Source organism: Primulina eburnea, chromosome 4 (genome assembly GCF_022965805.1).
Source record: "Primulina eburnea isolate SZY01 chromosome 4, ASM2296580v1, whole genome shotgun sequence".
Lineage (NCBI taxonomy): Eukaryota > Viridiplantae > Streptophyta > Magnoliopsida > Lamiales > Gesneriaceae > Primulina > Primulina eburnea.
Genome location: NC_133104.1, coordinates 33406392 through 33429564, shown reverse-complemented (window position 1 = coordinate 33429564; position 23173 = coordinate 33406392).

Below are 23173 nucleotides of genomic sequence, written 5' to 3'. Positions count from 1 at the left end.
GTTTTATCCAATTATGAAATTTACTTATATTTGTATACTCATGCAAGCTTTATAGATAAAGCCATTGAATATACAATAAGTATCATGAGGTCTATTTTTAACGTAATCATGAAATTTATTAGGAAGTGTGATGTATATTCTAAAATCCTAGTCGATTCAGCCAGCCTAAAATAAAGATAAAGATCGCTCGAACTTTAGAATATAATATGTGTTGTAAACTCTATGTTCGTGGGTAAGGACATGAAGATGTCCATTCATACAGATGAGTGATCATTTGATGAGACACGGAATAACCGTCCCTCAGACTTTCCTTTGACGCGAGATAACATGGAGGCTCTGCGTACAAGCATATACTTTGACTCGATTACCGACTCCGTTGACGGTCATCAGGTGGTGAAGTTGGGTGTAATTTCAAAAAACGTAGGATCCAGTGTATTGTAGTCGAGGATTCACGACTTACCCACAGATGAAGATATCTTATATGATTTGACAAGTTAATAATACATGGAGTCTATAGCCAGAGCAAGACATGTGCTTTAGGGAAATATATTTTCTTAGTTGCTTATATGATGTCACTATCATCAAAGATACATCATATTGATTTCGAATTAATTTGCAGCTCTCGATATACCAATGGTTGCAGATTCAATTAGGATATATGAGTTAAGAGATCGTATTGTATGCTAACCATAACCTACTGGTTCTTGTCGGCACTATCAGTGATCTAGGGGATCATGAAGACTATGTTACTTGACGCTCTTATCATGATCTGATAGGTGCAATGAGACTTGAGTTCAGACGTTCTTGATCAAGTGGTTTATGAAAAAATTCTACTAATTAGGGTAAGTCTAAATAAGGACAAACATTGTCATGAATCACATGAAGTTGTGAACTCATGGCTAGCTGTCTCCTTGAACCATTGAAAGTCACATAAGTATCAGATTCTGGATTCCTGTTGAGATATTCAAATTCAATGAGTTATAATAGACGACTTTAGTTTGTCACTTATAAAACAGTTTATAAGTTGCTTATAAAGGAAATAATTGCTTATAAAGGAATTTATTTCCTCTATCTCTCACAAAAGAAAATAAATCGGCCCTTTCTTCTCCTTCCTTGAAGTCTCGGCCAACCACCACCGCAACAACCACTGTGTGTCGCCGCCACACCTCTGCCATTTTCCGGCTACCTCGTCTCAATGAAAGTTTCTTTAGATTAACAGTAAAATCTAAACAAAGAGTGAGTCTTCGACCGTAGACCAAATTAGATGATTGAATGACGGATGACGATCGAGTTGATTGTTCGTAGTTATATAAAGAAGAGCTGTTACTGACTTAAAATATAGGATAATTGGATCTATCATTTAGAACGCAAAGGTAAACAATATAAACATCATGTGCATGAATTATTGAATAATACATTGTCCAATAATTTACACTGTCAAAACAAATTTATTTGAAAATTTTTAAACTTTCGTTGTGCTGTGAGTATGAAAAGCAATACACCAACATTGGCCAAATTCAAGAAAACATAGGTCGATCTTGAGGATTGAGCGGGATAAAGGGTAATATATGGACAGGATACCGTGATTATGCCAAAAGTAAAAAAAAAGCGATCAATCATGCTGATTAAGTGAGATTAATGTAAAATATGGACAAAATACAATGATTTGGCCAAATGGAGAAAGCGTTCAATTACGATTGACTGAATTCAGCATGCTAATTGCTGAATATATTATAAGATTTTGGTTTCGATGTTAAAGGCACCTACAGTTATAAACATATGCATGAGGTTTATTGTAGAGTCAAAATTCAGCACACGTAAAACTCATGCATTATTAATTGTTAATTATTTAATCAAATTTAAAATGATTTTTGAGATGCATGATTTATGAAATTGCATTATTTTAAATTATTTATGTTTATGCGATGCACGTTAAATTTTTTCTTGAATTTCATGTTTCAGGAGATTATTCGATGCCGGATCGAGGAAAAGAGACTGGCGACGATTTTGACAATTTTAAAATGTGGCATTTTATTTTAAATTAAGAATGAGGCATTTTAAATGATTTATTAAGTTTTTAGCATTTTTAAAGCCTACTTTAATTATTTAGTGATTTTAAGATTTTTAAAACTTTTAAGATTTATCAATTGTGTATTTTAAATTTTTAAAGTGAGTTAGCATTTTATTAGCATTTAAACTAGCATTTTTAGTAGAAATTTAATTAGTTTTTTTAATTAGCATGCTAATTTGGTGATTAAACATTTTAACCCCTAATTATACCTATAACTCACGCACACGCACACATTTACACACACACTTCGGTTATCACATACACACACATTCTCCTTGCTCTTCATTCTATTTTTTAAAAGCAAATCTAGGGTTCTTGGTGCAAGAGCAGCCGCCGCTCCTCTGAATATTTTCCAGCAAGTTTTCGTGAGTTTTCTTCAAGAAATCGAGCCATAAATCGTTCCGGATCAACCTCCATCTTTCCCGCTTTGGTATCGTCGGTTCGGTAATTTTAAATATCAAAAGGCATGTATATTCTATTATTCCTGCGTCGATCTTGTCATATTATATGTTGTGATGTTTATTATGCGTAAAAATCCATGTATGATGTACAAAGTTTGAGCAGAAACTTTTTGGATCGTTTTTTGAAATGTATTTGGATCTAAAATTCAAAATTTTCTGTCATTTTATTTACTGCGACTTTTTGGTCGATTTTCTGGAAGACCTTTCAACATATAAAACATATAAATTTTGATACCTTTGATTTGATAGTAAACTCTAAATATTTGGATAAGAAATGAGTGAGTTATGATCGTTTTCATGGGACTGCTCAAACTGAGTTTTTCTGAAAAATGCGTTGTTGATGTGTTCTTGAAGTTTTATTGTTTCAAGCTTTGTTGGGATCGACGGGTGTTCGCTGTTGCGTTTAAGTATGTTGAGTATGATGTTGGGATGGTTTTTGGTGTGTCGGTTCGCATCGATATGCAATTGTCTACATTAGAAGTCGTATGATGCGTTTCGGTGTCAAATGTCGTGTTCACGGATTGGGTTGCGTTGTTTGTGATGAGTAGTTGTTTTGGGTGTTTGTTTGAGTTTGAATCAGTGCCTTAGCATCTTAGGATGAGTCTTGAGGTGTTGGTTCACGGTCCTTATGATCGAGTGAGTAGGATTAAATCACAAGTGTAGGGAATTCCGTTTGTTCACGATTCCAGCACCTACATGAACCTGAAGTCGGACCCTTACACGGGGTTCGTGTCCTTTTTCCTTCAACATGTGAATTTCCAGCTCCTACCCGGACCCTTACACGGGGACCGTGTACCACTTTTTAAAAAAATAAAATAAAAATTAAGCATTGTTTTGGGGATTGATGTCATGATTTAGTACGATAATTAAACGAGGTCGAGTCCCGAAAGATTTAGAATGTCATAAGGACATTTGTCATTTTTTGGGTGAGAGCATGACTATACGTCTAAGTTATGGAAGATATGATTCGAATTATGTTAGTATGTGCAGCAGTGGCCCCAAGCGAGATCCAACGAATACCTCAACACTACGTAAGTATGTTCAACGTGCAAAAGAAAATACTTTATTTTTTAGGTATGCTAAATGTCTTGTGACCAAATTATGAACAGGTTAGGAAGTCGGTGAACGTGGCCGAGGATGCTAAATGTCTTGTGCATTACACGATATAGCTTTTAGAGCTCGTGATGAATCAAGGGACTCACATTGTGACGATTTTGTTGAAATTTTAAAACACATAGCTTTTTAAAATGATGAATTAAATTCAGTTGTTCTAAAAAGTGATTCTTATACTTATCCTCAAATCAAGAAGGAGAATTTATCATTATATGTAATTATAATTCTGTTATTGATATTTCTCCCGGTTCTGAACATTGTGCATAAACAGCAAGTCGAGGCAAGGACATTTTTTTTTTCCGCAAGACGAAACTGCCTGTATCACAGTACTATATATTGAAGACAATTTTCTCAAAGATACAACTTCAAGTCGAGAGAGTGCAACACTACAAACTCTCGATAGCAAGGGACAAAAATACGCAGTAACTTTCAAGGACGAAGAGAATGTAAGATGCAGCAAAATGGCAAAAGATTCTTAATGATGTATGAGAGGGATTATTTATAATTGATCACCAGATGCGTGGAGGAGACACGACTTTCCGGACCGGATCCGTAGAAGAGTCACAACTCTTTGCGAGTAGTCAAGGGACACATTGTTTGGTGCAAACAACAGCCTGGAGTAGATGCAACCTTCCTGTGACAAACCAAGGGACAAGCACAATGTTTGGTGCATTCAAAACCAATAGGAGGTGCGCACCTGCGTGCCTGGTTCTGTGATATGCGCGCTGTAGTGCACTGGTGTGCACGAGCTTCTGCTTTGATGCGTCCTAGACTGTCTGCTAGTGTTATCAAAATTTATTTTCCAAATAAATTTGTTCCAAAAAGTTTAATATTGGTCAAAGACCACATCGCGCAACAATGATCCGAGCCGATCCTAGCTGGCCGGCCGGCCATGCGCGCGTGTTTCACCGAGACCTAGCTCATCAGCGTCTTCCCCCTCTTAAAAGCTTCTGGTACCCCTTGGGGTCCAAACTCTTAGCTCAAACTTAGAGCTTATAAGAGAAATCAAATTTGGCTAATTTTCCAATGTGAGACAACTCTCACTCTCTTTTTCATTCACCAGTCTTCATTTATCCAACAATCCCCCACATGAATGAAATTGATACATGTATGCATATTCACTTGAAAACTTTGTGAATTATTATTGTATTAGGATAGGTAGTTTGTTGACTTTGAACCTTCCTTAGTAATATACTATCGGATTTACTAGTTGAGCAGTGACATGATGTATTGAACTAGTCAACCGTTTAGGTACACCAAGTCAATAGTACCTACACAACAATAATTCTAACATATACCTTGTAACTGCATTACAAGATATAGCTTTTAGAGCTCGTGATGAATCCAGGACTCACATTGTGACGATTTTGTCGAAATTTTTAAACACATAGCTTTTAAAATGATGAATTAAATTCAATTGTTCTAAAAGATATTCTTATACTTCTCCTCAAATCAAGAAGTAGATTTTATCTGTAGAGCCCAAAATCAATACACGTAAAAATCACGCATTTATTTAAATTGTTACTTATTTGATTAATTTTAAAATGATTTTTAGTGACGCATGATTAATGAAATTGCATTATTTTGAATTATTATAAGTTTATGTGATGCGTTAAAATTTTTTCTCGAGTTTCATGTTTCGGGTGAATATTCGATGCGGGATCGAGAAAAAGAGACCGACGACGATTTAGGCGATTTTAAAATGTGGTATTTTATTTCAAGTCAAGAAAGTGGCATTTTAAAATGATTTATTAAGTTTTTAGCATTTTTAAAACCTAATTTAATTTATTAAGTGATTTTAAGATTTTAAACTTTTAAGATTTAACACATATGTATTTTAATTCAAATTTAGGGATGCTATTATTTTAGTGGGGACTAGTATTTTATTTAGTATATATACTAATTGATTATTAGTATTTTAATATCCTAATTAAACCTTTAATGCCCTCCCCACTAACCCACGAACCCACACACACACACGTTACACTCACACACATATGCACTATATACACACACACTTGGCCTATGCACACACACATCTCTTGCACTCTTTCATTTATTTTTGGAGAGAATTGGTAGGGTTCTTAGTTCTTTGTCCAGCAGCCACCCTCCCCTTCAAATTATTTCAGCAACCACGGGTTGATTTTAGGAGTAAAATCGTGCCTCAAGTCGTCCAGGATCGCTTCCCGCACTGCGTCGTTTCGTTATTCGCTGTATCGTGAGTTTTAAAGATCAAAGGCATGTATATTCTTTCATTTTTGCATCGATCTTGTCATAGTAATTATTTTGATGTATATTGTATGAAAAACATGTGTATATTATGTAAAAGTTTGAGTAAAAAAGTTTGAAACGATTTTGTATCTCAAAAAATGAATCTGCTGTATTTTCGAATACTGTGAATTTTCGGTCAATTTTCTGGAAATACTTTCAACATATAAAACATAGTAATTTTTGATACTTCGATTTGACAGTAAATTCGTAATTTTTTTGACAAGAAACGAGTGTGTTATGATCATTTTCGTAGGGACTGCACAAGGTGTGAAATTTCTGTCATAAAATCTGTCACCCTCTATATTTCAAATTCTGCGACTTATAGATTGGTTTTCTGGAATTGTTTCAACATATGATTGTAGTACTCCGTGTTATCTTCGATTTAACAATAAATTCGTAATTCTCTGATAAGAAATGAAAGAGATATGATTTTTATCGTAAACCCGCTCAAGCTGTAAAAATGTGTGCATGTTCTTCACGTTTTCTCAAGTTTTGGTTGCAGGCTTCGTTGGGATCTCCTGAATCTTTGCTGCTTTGGTTAGGGCAACATGTCCAGAACGTTCCAACGAATCCCTGACATTCTTAAGTATGTTCGATGTGCAAAAGAAAATTTTTTATTTTTGAGGTGTGCTAAATGTCTTGTGACCAAATATGAACTGATTTGGAAGTCGGTGAACGAGGCCGAGGACCCCTCCACCCCGGTAAAGCATGATGGGTTTAAGTCAGGATTGGAAAGTGGTAAATCATGACCAGGGACCAATCCACCCGGTAAAGCATGATCGGGGATCTCTTGTATGTGGTAGTGCACATCCTGTCATCCCAGTACTGTGGTTTAGTCTGATCAGGCGCATTTATGTTACGAGTCACTTGCTTCGAAACATATCTCTACGCAAAATGATGTTATACATGTTCAATTATGTATGATGCAAGAATGTTTATGAAATGATGGCACGTCTATGTTTATGTACGTATGTTCAAGTTCAAGTATGTTCGCTCTACTTTAAAATGCATGTGGTTTTATTTACGTAGTATTTGTTATTCTCAATTTATACATGTTGAGTCTTTAGCCTCACTAGACTTGATCGATGCAGGTGAGGGCGAGTATGAGGAGTGTTTTAAGTCATTACGCCTACGTTTTTAAGTCATTATGCATGTTTTAAGTCATTACGCCTACGTTTTAAAGTCATTACGCATGTTTCAAATGCTATGATTTTCACGAGACTGTTTACGATGTTTAAATAATTACTTTTTTGCAAACTTTGTATTTTCATTTCAAATATTTATAGACGAGCAGATTATTTTCATCGCGATTTGAAGGTTTATTACTTATTTAAGAAAATTTTATTTTTCCGCAAATTTCAATTATTTCAAAAATACGGTATGTTACATTATCATTATATGTAATTATAATTCTGTTGTTGATATTTTTCATGGTTCTGAAAAATGTGCATAAACAGCAAGTCGAGGCAAGGACGTTCCTTTTTCACCAGGAGGAAATTGTCCGTATCACAATACTATATATTGAAGACAATCCTCTCCAAGATACAACTTCAAGTCGAGAGAGTGCAGCACTACAAACTCTCGATAGCGGGGGACAAAAATACGCAGTAACTTTCAAGGACGAAGCAAATGTAAGATGCAGCAAAATGGCAAAAGATTCTTAATGATGTATGAGAGGGATTATTTATAATTGATCACCAGATGCGTAGAAGAGACACGACTTTCCGGACCAGATGCGTAGAAGAGTCACAACTCTTTGCGAGTAGTCAAGGGACACATTGTTTCGTGCAAAAAACAACCTGGAGTAGATGCAACCTTCTTTTGACAAGCCAAGGGACAAGCACAATGTTTGGTGCATTCAAAACCAATAGGTGGCGTGCACTTGTGTGCCTGGTTCTGAGATATGGGCACTGTAGCGCGTTCTTGGCGTGCTGGTGCACGCAAGCTTCTGCCCTGATGCGTCCTGGACTGTGTGCTATTGTTATCAAAATTTATTTTCCAAATAAATTTGTTCCAAAAAGGTTAATATTGGTCAAAGATTGCACCGCGCAACACCGAGCCGAGCTGGCCGGCCGTGCACGCGTGTTTCACCAGACCTAGCTCATCAGCGTCTTCCCCCTCTTAAAAGCTACTGGTACCCCTTGGGGTCCAAGCCCTTAGCTCAAACTTGAAGCTTATAAGAGAGACCAAATTTGGTTAACTTAACAATGTGGGACAACTCCTACTCTCTTTTTCATTCACCACTCTTCATTTATCCAACAATCTCCCACATGAATGAAATTAATGCTTGTATGCAGATTCACTTGAAAATCTTGTGAATTATTATTGCATCATGATATGTAGTTTTTTTGACTTTGAACATTCCTTAGTAATATACTATCGGATTTACTAGTTGAGTAGTGACATGATGTATTGAATTAGTCAACCATTTAGGTAAACCAAGTCAAGTATTAGATAGAGCATATGAAATCTGATAGGTAATAGAATATGGTCTATTACCTTCTTTCATCAGCATTTTTCTTTGAAATTCCGATGTGATGTCAAAGCTCGGCTGAAATCTCGATCTGCCAGGTTGTAGGCTATTCTTGGATAGATTACTGCTACAATATTTCCTGCACATAGATTTCCTGAGATAGTTCCTAGTACTGAATCTTGAAGGTTCCTCAGTCTTTTACCGCATATAGCAATATCAATGTGTGAATCTATTCCTTCTTTGAAAATAGATTTTATCATAATCTGGATTGCTCCGATATGAATCCAGGACATAGTCCTTGCTATTTCTATATTGAGTTTTTGTAATTCTTCATTAATTTGTTCGGACGGATTAGTTGCATCTCCATTATATTTCTTGTAGTTCCATACGAATTGCCATTCCCTCCTGGAAAATTTATAGATTAGATGATGTTTTTTATTTCTTAGGCCAAGACTTTGTAAGAAATTTTCTACATGTCCTGCAGAGAATCTCTGATATCTCTGAAGACTATGATTTTCTCTCATGAGTCCTTTGGATCATGTTATGAGATATTGTTGTCTGGCTAAAGAGACCAGACAATCTTCATGTGTTTATTGTCGAAACACCTCGTCTTCAGTCAGATTCTGATTCAGTTCCATCAGATTCTTCCTGACTCAAGACTTCTTCTTCTTCATATATACTTTCCTCTGAGGCGATATCCTCAAATCGGTATACCTCAATAAGATCTTGGTAATAAACTGCTTTTTCAATATCCGGGGTGGGATCGAAACGTTTAATACCTCTTTTTTCATTTTCTGGACAGTTGGTTGAGATATGACCTCTTGCTCCACACGTCCAGCAATTACAATCCTTAAAACTTTCATTGGCTTGAGTATTATCTCTTCTGAAAGTTTTCTTCGTAGTGTTCTTCATGTGCTTCTAGATGTATTTGATGCTTGGGATGATATCCTACTTCTTGATGGTCCACTTCTTTGTCCAGATTTGTAAGATCTGGCTTTCTGTCTGAACCATACTGTTCTTAGTTTCCAAGAACTTCTTCCAATTTTAGCATAATGATGAGTTCTAAAACTTTTCATCTTATGCTTTTTTGGTTTACTTCCAATAATTCTTGGAAGATCATTTTCTTTACAACACAAAGGAGTTCTTTTAATGATACCCCTTAAGCATTTGTATTTATTTTCTAATGCCCATATGACACCATTTTGCCAATTTTATTTTGAGAAAAGAGGCTCTTCGTGCCAACGTATCTGGATTGCTATGTACATATTCCATTATAATAATTTCTCTCCAGGGACTCGGCATTTTAGCGAAGAAAAGATTTCGACCCCTGAATTCCATATATATTTAGTGAATAACATAATATATTCATCCACCAAAAATATGTCATATAATTCAAGGCTTACAAAGCTTGAGTATATCTCTTCCTCTTCTCCATATCTTGACTGTTAAAATAGTTCACCCCTATAAATTGTGCTTTAAATAGGTTATCCATTTTTACAGCTATCTCACTAAGAGATTCTCCAGCTAAGACTGACTATTTGGTTTCCAATGAAGTCATGTCCCAAACAATTTTAACTGATCTCATAAGACTCATTTCTAAAAATTTAATGAATCATTCTCTATTGAGATCTAGTGTTCCTACGGTGATTCTCATAGCAGAAGTCCAGTTGTCTATGAGATCTTCTCTGTTTTTGAAATGTAATACATCAAGGTTAAGCATAAGCCCATAACTGATCCTCTCGACCAATCCTTTCTAAATTTGTCATCATATTAATTTCTTTTCTGAGACAGATTTAATTAGATTGATCATTTTTTCTTCTTCAGTTAAAGGTTTTTAAACTACTTTGCCTTCCCTTGTTGATGTAACATGTGTTCAGTTCCAAAAGATGGTGGTAACATTTCTTTTAAAGTTCTCTTACTAGAACTTGGTTGTTGTTCTAGGATTTGAATTCTTGTTTGAATACCCTTTAATATTCCAAGATCTCCACAGAGTTTAGAGGAATCTGATACTATTTCTAAGAACCTTTTATTTTGAATCATAAGTTTACCTTAGGACTTTGATAGGTTCTGAAACGACCTCGATTTTTTTTCTAATCTTAAATCATAAATTCTAATAAAATAATTTAACATAATCATAAATCATAATAAATTAACAATTTAAATCTCAAGTGCATAAATAAATCATAAATCATCGACTAATCAAAATTCCTAAATCGACCTTTAAAAGATCGGCTAACAATAAAATTAAGAATAAAAATATCTATCATAAAAATTATTAACAAAATTTTTAAATCATAAATCTATCTAGCTAGTGTGGAAACATAAAGGTCCTCGGATGTGTACTGGTGCACTCGATCCACTCAAGCGTCAGTACCTCCCATAAATCATCTAAACCTGCATAACACAAACCTAGTGAGCCTAAAGACTCAACACGTTCTAAACATGGATAACAAATAATAATATACATTCACATGCATTAAAATCATAGTTTTAATTAAAATAGCTTTTGGACATAAATAAATCATTTAAAATCATTTTAGCATAATTAAATAATAAATCGTAAAATCATTTTAAAATAACTTTAAGAATAAATAAATCCCTAAAAAATCATTTAAAATAAGATTTAAGCATAAATAATTCATTTTAAAAATAGCATGTAATCATCATCATGAATCATATATCATAAAATCATTTTAATTATAAGCTTTCAATAATATATCATTTTAGGTGAAGTTTGATCCTTGAAAGTGACTAGCTTTTATCCTTTGGCAATCTTAGCTCCACATGGTCTATGGGGGTGTGCACTAGGCTCCACCGTGAAAATACGATCGTCGGGGTCTCTCTGGGGCATTTTCCCATACACGGGGTCTCTCTGGGGCCTTGGCCCGTATATGGGTTCCTTCTGGGCCCTTGGTCCTCACGTCATCCCCACAAAATCATATATCATATCTTTTGTCACAGTCAATTTACATCTCTCAAAATATTTTTTATTTTCTTTAAAAATCATAAAATAATACATCTTTTTCAAAAATAACATTTTAAACAGTATAAATTGCACAGCTTTACCATAAATAATAAAAATACACATTATCATCGAAATCATCATTTTAAATCATATAATATCTTTTAACATGCGTTATGATCCTTCGGGACGCTGCCAAGCGTTTTTGTATTTTCTCAAGTGAAAAAGACTGTTTTGCCCCTGGATGTAAAAATTCTCGAATTTCTCTTTTTCTCACGTTTAATGAGCTGGGATTATTCTAAATAATTATTTATTCTAAATTATGATTTTTTATTATTTTATAAAGAATAAAACTAAGCTTTTTAATTAATTCTTTAATTAACATTTTGTGTGGCGATAAAATCCCGAAAAATTCCAAACTCATTATTTTGATCTCAAATTTTAAACATAACATTTTTAGTATTTATTCTACCCTTCCAAGTCATGATCCACACCCGTGGACCCATGGATTCAATTTTTGTTCTTTAATTTTCGAATCGACACATAATCGAATCACCCGAGCCATCTCCCAATTTACTCGAGCCACGCCCGAGCCACCTCAAGCCAAACCCTATCCAACCCATCTAGGCACCCTCCTGGCCAAGCCCAATCCCCTGAACCTAGCCTTGGCTCGCTCAAAACCTCCTGGCCGTGACCCTATCAGATTCTGCTTGTGTGTGCGTGAGATCCCTTTGAACCATAGGACTCCTAACTTGTCTAGGACTCTCCCAACCAAGCCACCACCGAGCCCACCTGACCCTAACCATCCCTGGACCACTCCTAAACCATACCCAGACCAGCCCAATGCATAGAATCAAGCAGCGAACCACCTGAAGGCAAGTACCAGAACCTGCGCGCTAAAGCTTCTCCTCACGGTTCCAACTTTTGGCTCGAGCCACAGCGCACCCTAGCCGCTCCAGCACCTAGTCCAGCCCTTATCCAACTCCTTAGACCCTATAGGACCCACCTGGCTCTCGCCCAGGCCAGCCGCGAGCCCTCTTTATTATCCACACCAGAACCTGTGAGCTTTGCTTCCCTTGCACCAACCACTTCCAGTCAAGCCAGCAGCTAACCAATCCACTCCATCCCTTGCCCATCAACTTTAGACCATATAGGACCTACCTGAGCCAACCAGCCCCCAGCAGCAAGCCCCCATGGTGTCCGCTGCACAAACGTGAGCATGGGGGAGAGTCCCTCTTCACGTCGACTCTTCCCCAGCCCACATCTCGAACCCTAGCCGCCCTAGGACCCAACCCAGAACCTAGCCATGACCCCTAGGACCCAACCTCCAGACTTGGTCGAGCCACCTACCCCCATGCATGAGAACCAAGCCCTTGAATTTGCAAACCCAACCCTCGGCTCTTATTTCTGAATTTTTCCTACGATTCCAGCATGTTCTCTTGATTAATTTATCATATTTTGTCCCTATATATTCATATTTTTATCATGGTTTGGCAGCACACTAGTTGGATTCAAAAACGTTTTCAAATTAAGCACGAAATCGTTAAAACTTTGAAAATGCGCACCCTACCGTAAAATAATCGAACCCACATATTTTTCATGCATAAAAAATTAAATCAAGCATATTATGATTTGTATGATGTTTAAAAGGGTTTAGAAAACGTGCCTTTGCGTTTATAACGCTCGAATATACGATCTTCGGCGAGGGTTCGACGTTGGACGACCGGAAGACGAAGTACACAAGATTTTCTTTCCCAAACTTATTTTCGAATTTTGTAGGTGTGTGATGTGTGTTTTTCGGCTGGTGTATGTGAATTATGATGTTTCAAGGACCTAGGTAGCATATTTAATAATTTAATTTGTAAGTTACATGGGCTTTGGTTTTGGGCTTGCAACTTAATGGTAATTGGGCCTACTTAAATTGATTAAATTGGGCCCAATAACACTTAATTAATATTAATTAAATAATAAAAGTTTATAAAATTAGTTTTCATAAAATAATATTTTCGATCTTTTAAAACTTCTTGTTTGCCCAAAATCGGCTTCTTGGGAAAAATCAAGCTCGACTCGTAAAATAATTTGAACTCCAAAATTTTTAGAAAAAATAAATTATTTTAATCATATTAGGAAGCCTTGCCATTATTTAACGAAAAATAAATATTCTTGTCTTGGTCGTCACCGGTCTCTTTTCCTCTGCCTATTATATAATATTCGGGTAAAATCCTTAATTTCAAAAAATCATGTCACATTATCATTTAATAATGCAATCATATATTTAATATAATAAATATCATGCTAGAATTTAAAATAAATTAAATAAAATAATTAAGTAATTACAATAATTTGCATGCATGCGGTTTACGTAGGTTGATTTTTCGGACGTTACATGATCTTTCTTGATATCTAACCTTAGTTAGATCTTCATGTTGCAAATATTGCAGAGTTCTGGAATAAATCATGTAAATATTCAAAGATTCATGTTATTTGAGAAAATTCCCATCCTCAAACATTTAATTACTTCATAATAATAAATTATATGTTTGACTCGGCTCTGATACTATTTGCGGCCCAGAAGATCAACCATTTGAAATTGTCTCATGTGAGGACAAATAAGGGTAATTTTGTCTTTTTAAATACTTTTTAGGTAGTATAAACAAAATTTTTAGGTAGTAGATTTAAATTTTTGTTGGGTTTGGGTATTTTTCACCAATTTACCATTGAATATATCCTAAATAATATTAAATTATACACTAATTAGGGATATAAAAGAGTCGAGCCGAACAGTATCAGGTTCGAACTTTTATCATGACACTCGAGCCCGACTCGTTTTAAAATTAAGCTAGAGAATAACTGTAGTAGCCCGAATTCCAAATTGGGTAATTAACGGATTAATGGTGATTAAGAAGGTTTAATGTGTAATTTTGACCGTGGTCATAATCGGACGGACCGAAGATGGTTCGGTAGCACCGACACGTTCGGACAATCCGAAGTGAGTTCGGTGGATCCGATCATTAGGTGTCAAGAGTTGATCGACACGTGGGAGTTCGGACGTTCCGAAGTGTAGTTCGTTGAATCCGATCATGAGGTGTCAAGAGCAGCTGGACACGTGCATGTTCGGACGGTCCGAAGTGTATGATCGGAGGATCCGATCATGAGCTGTCAAGAGCCAATGGACACGTAGCGTTCGGACGTTCCGAAGTGTTGTTCGGAGGATCCGAACATGGCCTATAAATAGTGCTCGGATTTCTCATTTTTGACTTGCCAATTTATTGAGTTTTCTCTCATTTTGGAGAGTTTGGAAGGTTTCTAGGGTTAGTTGTTGGTCGAGCGATAGCCAAGAGCTGCCAGGAGTAGTAGCGTAGCGACGCCTGAGTTTCAAGGCAATCGACATCAAAGGGCTGTCGACGGACGAAGGTAAACCCTAAACCTTTGGTAGTACTAGGGAGTACTGGTTTTGCTAGTATAGCATGGTAGTATTGATTGAGTATGCTTTTGATGAATAGGCTTGGACTAGACCTGTTGTTTGGTTATTCCAGTGGATTAGGATTGCTGTGATAGAGGTACGAAAGTACTATCCGAGATATCCTGGTTGAGTATACATTCTTATATGTGTTGCATGATTATGTGGTGCATTGATATATGTCATATGATGCATGCTATTATGTCACGTTTATTACTGCACGTTGCATTTCATGTTGAGCCGTACCTCCTTCGAGATAGCCTTTACTGTTGAGCTGTATCTCTTTCGAGATAAGCTATATCTTGGGGCCGCTCAGCCCTGTCTTGTGGACGCATGGACACCGAGAGTACACAGTGGCCGACGGGTCGGGAGGGCTTCGGTGGTCCGGGACATTTTAGGTCCACGTCTGTCTTGTAGTGGATGCAGTGACCCAGAGGTGTACCGCGCGGCACTATCCACTTGGCGCCTCTAGACTGAGCATTGTTGAGATCCTTTTGTGACTCCTGTTTCTTGACTACCCCGGTATCATGATCATAGCATGTGCATTTCATATAGGTCTGTATACTCATACTTTTGTACTGGGCGTTCTTATCGCTCACGTCCTCGGTTTTGTTTATTCTTGGACACCCCATTCCCACGGGGCAGGCCTCAGGTTGGATAGCTCAGGAGGAGCAGGAGGAGGACGTTGAGTAGCTGGTTGGTTTAGTTTTCAGTACTATTCTATTTCGATTGGGTGTATAACTATCATTTGTTGGTATGTTCCGCTGTTATCTCTGATTGTTTTTAATTAAGTTAAGTTGCATGCTTAGTTTTTGATTAGTAGGTGATTCTGGAACGGGTCACTACATTTATGGTATCAGAGCATGCATACGATTTTGGGATATAGATTTCTGTTTTGGGATTTCCGTTGACCAATTTACTAGTTTCCCCATTCTATGTAGTAGCTGCGATGGCTGACCATTTTGTTGACGGGAGTAGTCAGGGGAGTGTAGGTCGTTGGGGTGACCAGGACGATCATAGACGTCATCGTGAACATCGTCATCGTCGGGATGGTCCTAGGCGTTTTGATTTGCATCGTTTTATTCAGATGGGGCCTAAGCCTTTAGTTGGTGGTGAGACTCCCGATGATGCTGAGGATTGGTTAGAGCGCATGGAGAGTTGTTTTGTTTTGTTCATCCTCTAAGCCTGATTTCGAGGACGAAATCTTTTAAGGGGGGGAGAATGTAGTAGCCCGAATTCCAAATTGGGTAATTAACGGATTAATGGTGATTAAGAAGGTTTAATGTGTAATTTTGACCGTGGTCATAATCGGACGGACCGAAGATGGTTCGGTAGCACCGACACGTTCGGACGATCCGAAGTGAGTTCGGTGGATCCGATCATTAGGTGTCAAGAGTTGATCGACACGTGGGAGTTCGGACGTTCCGAAGTGTAGTTCGTTGAATCCGATCATGAGGTGTCAAGAGCAGCTGGACACGTGCATGTTCGGACGGTCCGAAGTGTATGATCGGAGGATCCGATCATGAGCTGTCAAGAGCCAATGGACACGTAGCGTTCGGACGTTCCGAAGTGTTGTTCGGAGGATCCGAACATGGCCTATAAATAGTGCTCGGATTTCTCATTTTTGACTTGCCAATTTATTGAGTTTTCTCTCATTTTGGAGAGTTTGGAAGGTTTCTAGGGTTAGTTGTTGGTCGAGCGATAGCCAAGAGCTGCCAGGAGTAGTAGCGTAGCGACGCCTGAGTTTCAAGGCAATCGACATCAAAGGGCTGTCGACGGACGAAGGTAAACCCTAAACCTTTGGTAGTACTAGGGAGTACTGGTTTTGCTAGTATAGCATGGTATTATTCATTGGGTATGCTTTTGATGCGTAGGCTTGTGCTAGACCTGATTAGCGGTGTTGCGTAAGGTTAGGCTTGCTGTGATAGAGGTACGAAAGTACTATCCGAGATATCCTGGTTGAGTATACATTCTTATATGTGTTGCATGATTATGTGGTGCATTGATATATGTCATATGACGCATGCTATTATGTCACGTTTATTACTGCACGTTGCATTTCATGTTGAGCCGTATTCTCCTTTGAGATAGCCTTTACTGTTGAGCTGTATCTCTTTCGAGATAAGCTATATATCTTGGGGCCGCTCAGCCCTGTCTTGTGGACGCATGGACACCGAGAGTACACAGTGGCCGACGGGTCGGGAGGGCTTCGGTGGTCCGGGACATTTTAGGTCCACGTCTGTCTTGTAGTGGATGCAGTGACCCAGAGGTGTACCGCGCGGCACTATCCACTTGGCGCCTCTAGACTGAGCATTGTTGAGATCCTTTTGTGACTCCTGTTTCTTGACTACCCCGGTATCATGATCATAGCATGTGCATTTCATATAGGTCTGTATACTCATACTTTTGTACTGGGCGTTCTTATCGCTCACGTCCTCGGTTTTGTTTATTCTTGGACACCCCATTCCCACGGGGCAGGCCTCAGGTTGGACAGCTCAGGAGGAGCAGGAGGAGGACGTTGAGTAGCTGGTTGGTTTAGTTTTCAGTACTATTCTATTTCGATTGGGTGTATAACTATCATTTGTTGGTATGTTCCGCTGTTATCTCTGATTGTTTTTAATTAAGTTAAGTTGCATGCTTAGTTTTTGATTAGTAGGTGATTCTGGAACGGGTCACTACATTTATGGTATAGAATCACCTACTAATCAAAAACTAAGCATGCAATTAACCTAATTAATAACAATCAGAGATAATAGCGGAAAATGTCAACAAATGATAGTTATTAATTAGGTTAATTGCATGCTTAGTTTTTGATTAGTAGGTGATTCTGGAACGGGTCACTACATTTATGGTATCAGAGCATGCATACGATTTTGGGATATAGATTTCTGTTTTGGGATTTCCGTTGACCAATTTACTAGTTTCCCCATTCTATGTAGTAGCTGCGATGGCTGACCATTTTGTTGACGGGAGTAGTCAGGGGAGTGTAGGTCGTTGGGGTGACCAGGACGATCATAGACGTCATCGTGAACATCGTCATCGTCGGGATGGTCCTAGGCGTTTTGATTTGCATCGTTTTATTCAGATGGGGCCTAAGCCTTTAGTTGGTGGTGAGACTCCCGATGATGCTGAGGATTGGTTAGAGCGCATGGAGAGTTGTTTTGTTTTGTTCATCCTCTAAGCCTGATTTCGAGGACGAAATCTTTTAAGGGGGGGAGAATGTAGTAGCCCGAATTCCAAATTGGGTAATTAACGGATTAATGGTGATTAAGAAGGTTTAATGTGTAATTTTGACCGTGGTCATAATCGGACGGACCGAAGATGGTTCGGTAGCACCGACACGTTCGGACGATCCGAAGTGAGTTTGGTGGATCCGATCATTAGGTGTCAAGAGTTTATCGACACGTGGGAGTTCGGACGTTCCGAAGTGTAGTTCGTTGAATCCGATCATGAGGTGTCAAGAGCAGCTGGACACGTGCATGTTCGGACGGTCCGAAGTGTATGATCGGAGGATCCGATCATGAGCTGTCAAGAGCCAATGGACACGTAGCGTTCGGACGTTCCGAAGTGTTGTTCGGAGGATCCGAACATGGCCTATAAATAGTGCTCGGATTTCTCATTTTTGACTTGCCAATTTATTGAGTTTTCTCTCATTTTGGAGAGTTTGGAAGGTTTCTAGGGTTAGTTGTTGGTCGAGCGATAGCCAAGAGCTGCCAGGAGTAGTAGCGTAGCGACGCCTGAGTTTCAAGGCAATCGACATCAAAGGGCTGTCGACGGACGAAGGTAAACCCTAAACCTTTGGTAGTACTAGGGAGTACTGGTTTTGCTAGTATAGCATGGTAGTATTGATTGAGTATGCTTTTGATGAATAGGCTTGGACTAGACCTGTTGTTTGGTTATTCCAGTGGATTAGGATTGCTGTGATAGAGGTACGAAAGTACTATCCGAGATATCCTGGTTGAGTATACATTCTTATATGTGTTGCATGATTATGTGGTGCATTGATATATGTCATATGATGCATGCTATTATGTCACGTTTATTACTGCACGTTGCATTTCATGTTGAGCCGTACCTCCTTCGAGATAGCCTTTACTGTTGAGCTGTATCTCTTTCGAGATAAGCTATATCTTGGGGCCGCTCAGCCCTGTCTTGTGGACGCATGGACACCGAGAGTACACAGTGGCCGACGGGTCGGGAGGGCTTCGGTGGTCCGGGACATTTTAGGTCCACGTCTGTCTTGTAGTGGATGCAGTGACCCAGAGGTGTACCGCGCGGCACTATCCACTTGGCGCCTCTAGACTGAGCATTGTTGAGATCCTTTTGTGACTCCTGTTTCTTGACTACCCCGGTATCATGATCATAGCATGTGCATTTCATATAGGTCTGTATACTCATACTTTTGTACTGGGCGTTCTTATCGCTCACGTCCTCGGTTTTGTTTATTCTTGGACACCCCATTCCCACGGGGCAGGCCTCAGGTTGGACAGCTCAGGAGGAGCAGGAGGAGGACGTTGAGTAGCTGGTTGGTTTAGTTTTCAGTACTATTCTATTTCGATTGGGTGTATAACTATCATTTGTTGGTATGTTCCGCTGTTATCTCTGATTGTTTTTAATTAAGTTAAGTTGCATGCTTAGTTTTTGATTAGTAGGTGATTCTGGAACGGGTCACTACATTTATGGTATCAGAGCATGCATACGATTTTGGGATATAGATTTCTGTTTTGGGATTTCCGTTGACCAATTTACTAGTTTCCCCATTCTATGTAGTAGCTGCGATGGCTGACCATTTTGTTGACGGGAGTAGTCAGGGGAGTGTAGGTCGTTGGGGTGACCAGGACGATCATAGACGTCATCGTGAACATCGTCATCGTCGGGATGGTCCTAGGCGTTTTGATTTGCATCGTTTTATTCAGATGGGGCCTAAGCCTTTAGTTGGTGGTGAGACTCCCGATGATGCTGAGGATTGGTTAGAGCGCATGGAGAGTTGTTTTGTTTTGTTCATCCTCTAAGCCTGATTTCGAGGACGAAATCTTTTAAGGGGGGGAGAATGTAGTAGCCCGAATTCCAAATTGGGTAATTAACGGATTAATGGTGATTAAGAAGGTTTAATGTGTAATTTTGACCGTGGTCATAATCGGACGGACCGAAGATGGTTCGGTAGCACCGACACGTTCGGACGATCCGAAGTGAGTTCGGTGGATCCGATCATTAGGTGTCAAGAGTTGATCGACACGTGGGAGTTCGGACGTTCCGAAGTGTAGTTCGTTGAATCCGATCATGAGGTGTCAAGAGCAGCTGGACACGTGCATGTTCGGACGGTCCGAAGTGTATGATCGGAGGATCCGATCATGAGCTGTCAAGAGCCAATGGACACGTAGCGTTCGGACGTTCCGAAGTGTTGTTCGGAGGATCCGAACATGGCCTATAAATAGTGCTCGGATTTCTCATTTTTGACTTGCCAATTTATTGAGTTTTCTCTCATTTTGGAGAGTTTGGAAGGTTTCTAGGGTTAGTTGTTGGTCGAGCGATAGCCAAGAGCTGCCAGGAGTAGTAGCGTAGCGACGCCTGAGTTTCAAGGCAATCGACATCAAAGGGCTGTCGACGGACGAAGGTAAACCCTAAACCTTTGGTAGTACTAGGGAGTACTGGTTTTGCTAGTATAGCATGGTATTATTCATTGGGTATGCTTTTGATGCGTAGGCTTGTGCTAGACCTGATTAGCGGTGTTGCGTAAGGTTAGGCTTGCTGTGATAGAGGTACGAAAGTACTATCCGAGATATCCTGGTTGAGTATACATTCTTATATGTGTTGCATGATTATGTGGTGCATTGATATATGTCATATGACGCATGCTATTATGTCACGTTTATTACTGCACGTTGCATTTCATGTTGAGCCGTATTCTCCTTTGAGATAGCCTTTACTGTTGAGCTGTATCTCTTTCGAGATAAGCTATATATCTTGGGGCCGCTCAGCCCTGTCTTGTGGACGCATGGACACCGAGAGTACACAGTGGCCGACGGGTCGGGAGGGCTTCGGTGGTCCGGGACATTTTAGGTCCACGTCTGTCTTGTAGTGGATGCAGTGACCCAGAGGTGTACCGCGCGGCACTATCCACTTGGCGCCTCTAGACTGAGCATTGTTGAGATCCTTTTGTGACTCCTGTTTCTTGACTACCCCGGTATCATGATCATAGCATGTGCATTTCATATAGGTCTGTATACTCATACTTTTGTACTGGGCGTTCTTATCGCTCACGTCCTCGGTTTTGTTTATTCTTGGACACCCCATTCCCACGGGGCAGGCCTCAGGTTGGACAGCTCAGGAGGAGCAGGAGGAGGACGTTGAGTAGCTGGTTGGTTTAGTTTTCAGTACTATTCTATTTCGATTGGGTGTATAACTATCATTTGTTGGTATGTTCCGCTGTTATCTCTGATTGTTTTTAATTAAGTTAAGTTGCATGCTTAGTTTTTGATTAGTAGGTGATTCTGGAACGGGTCACTACATTTATGGTATAGAATCACCTACTAATCAAAAACTAAGCATGCAATTAACCTAATTAATAACAATCAGAGATAATAGCGGAAAAGGTCAACAAATGATAGTTATTAATTAGGTTAATTGCATGCTTAGTTTTTGATTAGTAGGTGATTCTGGAACGGGTCACTACATTTATGGTATCAGAGCATGCATACGATTTTGGGATATAGATTTCTGTTTTGGGATTTCCGTTGACCAATTTACTAGTTTCCCCATTCTATGTAGTAGCTGCGATGGCTGACCATTTTGTTGACGGGAGTAGTCAGGGGAGTGTAGGTCGTTGGGGTGACCAGGACGATCATAGACGTCATCGTGAACATCGTCATCGTCGGGATGGTCCTAGGCGTTTTGATTTGCATCGTTTTATTCAGATGGGGCCTAAGCCTTTAGTTGGTGGTGAGACTCCCGATGATGCTGAGGATTGGTTAGAGCGCATGGAGAGTTGTTTTGTTTTGTTCATCCTCTAAGCCTGATTTCGAGGACGAAATCTTTTAAGGGGGGGAGAATGTAGTAGCCCGAATTCCAAATTGGGTAATTAACGGATTAATGGTGATTAAGAAGGTTTAATGTGTAATTTTGACCGTGGTCATAATCGGACGGACCGAAGATGGTTCGGTAGCACCGACACGTTCGGACGATCCGAAGTGAGTTTGGTGGATCCGATCATTAGGTGTCAAGAGTTGATCGACACGTGGGAGTTCGGACGTTCCGAAGTGTAGTTCGTTGAATCCGATCATGAGGTGTCAAGAGCAGCTGGACACGTGCATGTTCGGACGGTCCGAAGTGTATGATCGGAGGATCCGATCATGAGCTGTCAAGAGCCAATGGACACGTAGCGTTCGGACGTTCCGAAGTGTTGTTCGGAGGATCCGAACATGGCCTATAAATAGTGCTCGGATTTCTCATTTTTGACTTGCCAATTTATTGAGTTTTCTCTCATTTTGGAGAGTTTGGAAGGTTTCTAGGGTTAGTTGTTGGTCGAGCGATAGCCAAGAGCTGCCAGGAGTAGTAGCGTAGCGACGCCTGAGTTTCAAGGCAATCGACATCAAAGGGCTGTCGACGGACGAAGGTAAACCCTAAACCTTTGGTAGTACTAGGGAGTACTGGTTTTGCTAGTATAGCATGGTAGTATTGATTGAGTATGCTTTTGATGAATAGGCTTGGACTAGACCTGTTGTTTGGTTATTCCAGTGGATTAGGATTGCTGTGATAGAGGTACGAAAGTACTATCCGAGATATCCTGGTTGAGTATACATTCTTATATGTGTTGCATGATTATGTGGTGCATTGATATATGTCATATGATGCATGCTATTATGTCACGTTTATTACTGCACGTTGCATTTCATGTTGAGCCGTACCTCCTTCGAGATAGCCTTTACTGTTGAGCTGTATCTCTTTCGAGATAAGCTATATCTTGGGGCCGCTCAGCCCTGTCTTGTGGACGCATGGACACCGAGAGTACACAGTGGCCGACGGGTCGGGAGGGCTTCGGTGGTCCGGGACATTTTAGGTCCACGTCTGTCTTGTAGTGGATGCAGTGACCCAGAGGTGTACCGCGCGGCACTATCCACTTGGCGCCTCTAGACTGAGCATTGTTGAGATCCTTTTGTGACTCCTGTTTCTTGACTACCCCGGTATCATGATCATAGCATGTGCATTTCATATAGGTCTGTATACTCATACTTTTGTACTGGGCGTTCTTATCGCTCACGTCCTCGGTTTTGTTTATTCTTGGACACCCCATTCCCACGGGGCAGGCCTCAGGTTGGACAGCTCAGGAGGAGCAGGAGGAGGACGTTGAGTAGCTGGTTGGTTT